Source organism: Arachis ipaensis, chromosome B03 (genome assembly GCF_000816755.2).
Source record: "Arachis ipaensis cultivar K30076 chromosome B03, Araip1.1, whole genome shotgun sequence".
NCBI lineage: Eukaryota > Viridiplantae > Streptophyta > Magnoliopsida > Fabales > Fabaceae > Arachis > Arachis ipaensis.
The window spans coordinates 10,295,180-10,301,986 of NC_029787.2; the positions used below are offsets into that span (position 1 = coordinate 10,295,180).

Consider the following 6,807-nt stretch of genomic DNA (forward strand, 5'->3'; position numbering starts at 1 on the left):
CATAATCTGAAATTGGGTTTAAAATAAAATTTTTTAGATACTAAAGAATATATTTATAAGATAGCAGCCTCTATTAAATATAGAAATAAAATGACACTTTACTAATTTCAAACTAATTATTCTATAAAAGTGTAGATATTTTTTAAATAATCTAAACTTGTTTATGTTATTTATAATTTTAAATTAAGAAAAATATTCACGTGATGACATCTTTATACGAAGATGATATTATAAACCCTTAGATAATTAATCAAATATATTTAGTCAAACATATCAACTTATCCAATGGTCCATAATACTATCTTCATATGAAGATGTTATAATAGGCAAGGTTGTCAAACTCGCGAGTCTAAGTAAACTCGTGGAGCTGACCTAGACTTAACTCGTAGACTCGTACAAGTTTACCTGTTATAAATTATTTATAAAAAAAATATATATATCATGTATAATATATATATATTTACTCAAATATAGGCATTCAAACTTAACAAATTTAACATCAAAACAAATAATAAATTGACATAATACTACAATTATAACAAGTACTCTAGACCATACATTCAAATCATTCACAAATATGCATCTAGTTCAACATAAAACACACAATCACACAATCAAAGCTTCATATAACACAATCGAAAAACAAAAGAAAATAACAAAGCAACAATTAAATGTTCTAATAAAGTAAAAGTCTAAAACGAAAATCCTCCAATATCTTCATCTTCCATGGCATCAACATCATCATCTTCACCATCTTCATCCGAAACATCATTTGTTTCAGACATTTTGTATTTTTGTCCCTAAATCAACAAATCAACAAACCAAATAATTAATTTAGCAAAGTTATCCTGAGTTTCACATTTCAATAAACTAAACTAAACTAAACTAAACTAATATTTCAGATTTCAATAAACTAAACTAAACTAACATTTCAGATTTCCTAAATTTAGATTTTAGCAATCAATAAACTAAACTAAACTAAGCTAAACTAACATTTCAGATTTTCTAAATTCAGATTTCAGTTTTCAATAATCTAAACTAAACTAACATTTCAGAGTTTCAGTATTTCAGTTTTCAGATATTCAGATTCATTAACAAAAAAGCATCTAAGTAACTAACAATGTAACTGTCTAAGTATCTAACACCAGAGCTTATTCAGTAATTCATATTTCATCATTCATTAACAAATATGTAACTATCAGATATTCAGATTCATTAATCCATATTTCGTCATTCATCACACCAAAATTCAAACTTAAAAAAATTTAAAAAGTTAATTCCAAAATCAAAATGGCAAAAATCATACCATTATACCAAAATTATTTAAATTTGTTCAACTACCAAAATTACAGATTAGACTCACACTAACAAGTAACAACTACCAAATGCATCAATTGATTCAATTCAGTAACTAATTTATTTTTAAACATACCTGAAGGCTGAGATGGCAGAATGAAGTAGGCTCAGCTGAGTAGCTGACACTGGCGTTGGCGCGTTGCTGTGCTGTGCTCCACAACGACCGACGAAAGCGTGGCTGACATTGGTGTTGCTGTGTTGTGCTGACGGCTGTACTCCACGAATCTGCGTTCTTCGATGCAGATCAGGGAGCGAGAGAGTGAGACTGTGAGAGTGTGTCGAGCTGAATGAGAGAGCAAGAGTGAGAGAACAGTGGTTTGGGGAACGGCGAACGGTGAACGGCAGCAAGGGATCGGGGACGGACGGCGGCGAGGGATGGACCGTTGACGACGAAACGCGAAGAAGATAGCTTAGAGAAGAGAAGAGAGTGAGTGCGAGCAAAGGGGATTTAGGGTTAGCTGGGTTAGTGGGTTGCTCCGTTGCTGCCTTTTTTTTTTTTTTTTTTTTGCCCAAAACGGGCCGTTTTGGCAAAAAACCCAACCTAAATCAAACTCGCTGACTCATGAATAAACTCGCGAGTTTGACCGAGTTTATCCTAGTCTACCCGAGTCTACTCAGAAACGAGTTTGTGTCTGAGTTAACTCGATTCCACTACCTAAACTCGTAAACTCGTGTGCGAGTTTACGAGTTAACTCGCGAGTTTGACAACAATGGTTATCACCATTAAACAAGCATTAAATATTCATTTTAATTAAATCCTTATACTTTTATAAAAATTTGGACATACTCTCCTCTAAAAATAGAACTTAGCCACCCTTACAGGTTCCCTCTTTACACCAGCCTTTTATCAGCAATTGCCACAACAATATATTCTCAAAAACATCTGATAATAGTATGAATAAACTCACAAGTTTGACCGAGTTTATCCGAGTCTATCCGAGTCTACCCGAGTCTACCGAAAAACAAGTTTGTGTCCGAGTTAACTCGATTCCACTACCTAAACTCGTAAACTCGTACGAGTTTACGAGTTAACTCACGATTTTGACAACAATGATCATAGGAGTCTCCACCTTAAATTAATTTTTTAAGTAGCCAAATACTCTTAAATTAATTTAACATACTCTTTTTTCCTTTCAGTTTCCTCCGCCAAACACAACCACAATCCTTTTAAGCCTAATTCTCTCCACTTAGAATAACAACATGCTTCAAGGTCCATGTCGGGCACTCCTCGCCAACCTGGAGACCAACAGAAAATGCGGACGGCCAAAGATGGCTTCTCGTTCTTCATGACAGCAGAAAACGTCCTAGGATACACCGCCGGTTTCTATAGCAGTCTCCATCACATCTTCCCGTTCACAAAAACGAAAGCATGCGATGTATACTGTGCACATCTCAAAAGCTGCTTCTTCCTCTCAATGGCGATGTTGCTAACTCTAGCCACGATGGCGGCATCATTATACGTCAAAGAGAAACCATTCTTGCCAGAGAAATCAACGACGGCGGACGCCAAAAACGAAGACAAATCACACGGCATGGATAAGCCATTATGGTAATTTAATAGTATAAATTTAGCATATCTTCCACCTTCCTAATATTAATTCTAAATACTTGTTTCATCAATAAAATGGCATATGCTTGTTGATTAATAAAATTACGTTGGTTTCAAGTTTTATACGTTTAGCTGTTTTTCTTTTCAACTTTACAATTTAACCCTCTCCTCATCGTTTACACTATTCTTACACATTCGTTTTGTAACATATAATACACACACTGACACAAACATTTACCTTATAGTTTAAATTTGATCGCCTTAATATTGTTATATATCTAACTTGAACATATAACTACTACCTCCAATTCAAGTGTTGATAAAAGTAATTTTAAAAAATCTAACAAAAAGATGACAAAACAATTAATTGTTTAGTACTTTTGTTTCTTATATAACTAGATGACATCATATAAAATTGTCGCTTAAATATTTCTGTTAGTTTTAGTTTTAACAGAAAACTAAAATTGAGTCATTTGATAATCGTTCTTCTTTTTTTCTTTTATCAATAATTTTGAGAGTGTATGTATTTATCGTTTTTAAAATTATTTTCATTATAATATAATTTTTTAAGGTATAAATTTAGTACCATTTTATTTTATCAAGTCATCATTTTCAGAAAAACAGAAACTCGGTAAGTTATACACTAAAATAATTTAATAGTATAAATTTAAATCATGCTCTAAGCCATTATGATAGATCAGAATCTAAATTTAAACTATTTTAATGTATGATAATGACTTGAAATGTATATCTCAAAAAACAAGTTTCTAGTCAAATAGAATGTTAAATTATTCTACAAACAAAATTATTCAAAGCTTTAAATTTATACAATATATGCAGAGAGATTTAGAAACTGCGGTAAGCGACAGATATTTGAATAATGCACAAAATACAAGATACAATAAAATGTATATTTATTTATTATGAGATAACAAAAACTAAATAATACAATAATGACATGCTTATTTTGTTATGGGTAAAGTATACTTTTTGTCCCTGAAGTTTACTAAAAGTTTTAAAATTACCCCTAAGTTTCAATTTGTTTCAATTTTATCCCAAAAGTTTTCGATTTGCATCAATTTTATCCCTGAACGTTAACAGCGTTGAAATCACTAACAGACGTTAGTGACGTGGCAATAAAGGAGTTCTATGTGGCAACTATGTGTGTGAGTCATTTCTAAAACGTTTTTTAAAATAATTTTTAATTTTTTGTTTAAAAATTTATATTACAAAAATGATATGGCTAAAAATCACAACCTCAAACCCTAAAATTAACTTCTTCATTTACGTCTTCCTCTTCATCTTCTTCACTGTGTGTAAGAATAAGAAACCCTAACCAATGGCTTCCCAAGGCTCGGTATCATCACAAAAAAGCAGTCGGAGACGACGAACGCTTATATGCAACTGTGGTGAACCCCCTGTACTGAGATGGTCGAAGACAGCAGAAAATCCCGGCCGGAGATTTTGGGGCTGTGTATACTTTGATGTTAGTTTTGAGTGCTTTTTATTTTGATGTCTTCATGAGTTTCTTCAAGTTTTTTTTTTGTTTATGTTGCAGATTGGGAAGGAGTGCACATTTTTTTCCTGGGCAGATGGAGTTGCAGAGACAGAAGAGGCTGAGGTTGCAAAGTTTCTCTGGCGATGTTCCTTACTGGCAAAGGGAAGACAAACGGGTTATGTTTGAAAAAGGATGCCAATTGATTTACTTGGTATAACTCAGCTATGGGTATTTTGGGGGTTTCACATTTCTTGCCACATCACACACTATACTTTGCCATATCACTAACGTCTGTGAGTAATTTAAACGGCGTCAACTTAAAGGATAAAATTGATGCAAATCGAAAACTTTTGGGATAAAATTGAAACAAATTGAAACTTAGGGGTAATTTTGAAACTTTTAATAAACTTCAGGGACAAAAAGTATACTTTACCCTTTTGTTATTTAATGCAACTATCGATCGTTGGCATGAGACACGTGTATGAGGGATTGTTTTTCAAAAGTTCTTGTAAATGATTTTGTTAAATGGAAAAATTGCTTAGAACAAGATACGTTACATACTCACTTTTTGACTTTTGTATACTGTGAATATTCTTGCAATTGAAGCATATTATTATACAGTTATATCAGTTAATATGATCTAACACTATACCAAAATTTGGATGCAATTGGAATTTTTACTTTGAACAAGCGATCTTGAAAACATTTTTTATGGGAGCCAAACATATAATTAAGATATAAATTATGTGTCATGAAATTATTTTTTTTTCAAAAACTTAAATTCATAGGAAAAGGCATTGGATATATCTCTAACATTATGTCAACAATTATTTATGTTCAAATTAAAAATATTAATATTTTTTATCTTTCAACCATTATAACTTCATAATTATAGAATTGTAATAAATTATAATTAACATAATAACATCTAAAATTACAATAAATAGATATTTTTGTTTTTAATTTCTAAATTATTTTTTTAAAATATTAATGTTGTATTATAACATATTAAAATTACTAAAATAGTATGAAATCATTTGTTAATATTATTTATTATTTCGTAATTGGATTTCATTTTATAAAATCATTATAATTTACAATTATTAGCTTGTCTTTCTAATTATAAACTTAAGAAATATTATTTATAATTATAATATAAAATTAAGATATAAATAAATAAAAATAAAAAAGATTTAATTTCATTAAAAGAAAGAGAAAAAAAATATCTCTCTCATGGACAATAAAAGAAGAGAATGTGGTTGAAGTAAGAATTCAATCTATGACTAACATTGTGAAGAACTTATGAGAAGAATGAACATTAATCCAACAACTTTATATATATGAAACAAGTGAAAACTATTTTTTTATAAAATTTTTGGGAGGACATAATCCCATTGTCTTAAACTCTGTCTTGATTGTTGGATGATTAATTTTTTATTATGTCTAAATTTACTTTTAGGATTTTTATTTTTTTTACCAAAGATAGGAGACTCGAACCCGCAACCTCTTAATTGAGTATGGGAAGACTATGCCATTTGAGCTATTACTCATTGGCAAATTTACTTTTAGGATTAATCACAAAATTTATTACATAGATATATCGTTTTTAAATATCTAACGCAAAACATAATGTTTAAACAACTTAAAAAATTATACCAAAAAATGTCGCTGCTTCTATAAATACCAACTCCGAGACTTGTATCAAATGGTTTCTTTCCATGAGAGTTCTATTAAATTAAATGTAGATGGTTCAATTTTTTCTCATACAAATAATGCCGCATGTGAGGATATCTTCAGGAATTTGATAGGGTCTTGCATCACGAGCTTCGCTTGTAATTTGAGGACAGCCTCGATCATGCATGTCGATTTGTAAGCTATTATTAAGGGGTTCTAAATTGCAGTAACAAATGAATTGACTCATGTGATTGTGCAATTGGATTCGCAAATGAAACTTGTCTGGGAAGGATGCCCTATGTCGCACCTGTGTTACTCCTTTATACAGAATATTATTGTTCTTGTTCGTAGAATTCACCATGTGAGGTTGGTCCACATCCTCTGGGAAGCAAATGTTTGTGCAGACGTCATGGCCAAGAAGGGTCAGCAGCTTGACATTAGATTATATTTGTTTGATCATCATATTCTTGAGCTTTATTTGTCATTGTTATTTGATTGTGCTGGGACTTACAAGTTTAGAGACTCTGCGTAGCCGTATTTTGTTTTTTGTGTTTTGGGGTCCCTGATCCTCTTTCTCTCATAAAAAAAATAACTATTCGTGGGTTTATTTGGGAAGTTTCAAAAACTATTTTTTTGAACTTTTGACTTATGAAAGTAGAAAAATTAATATCTAGTGCAATTTTTAAAATTAAATTGTAACTTTCTAATAAGCTATTTAAGTGCTTATGGA

At 31.0% G+C, this 6,807-nt stretch overlaps 1 long non-coding RNA gene across 1 annotated transcript; it reads right to left on the minus strand.

Moving 5' to 3' along the window:
• LOC110269944 lies at positions 705-2,244 on the minus strand. The gene is made up of 2 exons (XR_002358809.1): positions 1,433-2,244; positions 705-800 (listed from the first exon to the last, which is right to left on the minus strand). It is a non-coding gene; the product is annotated as an uncharacterized LOC110269944 (long non-coding RNA).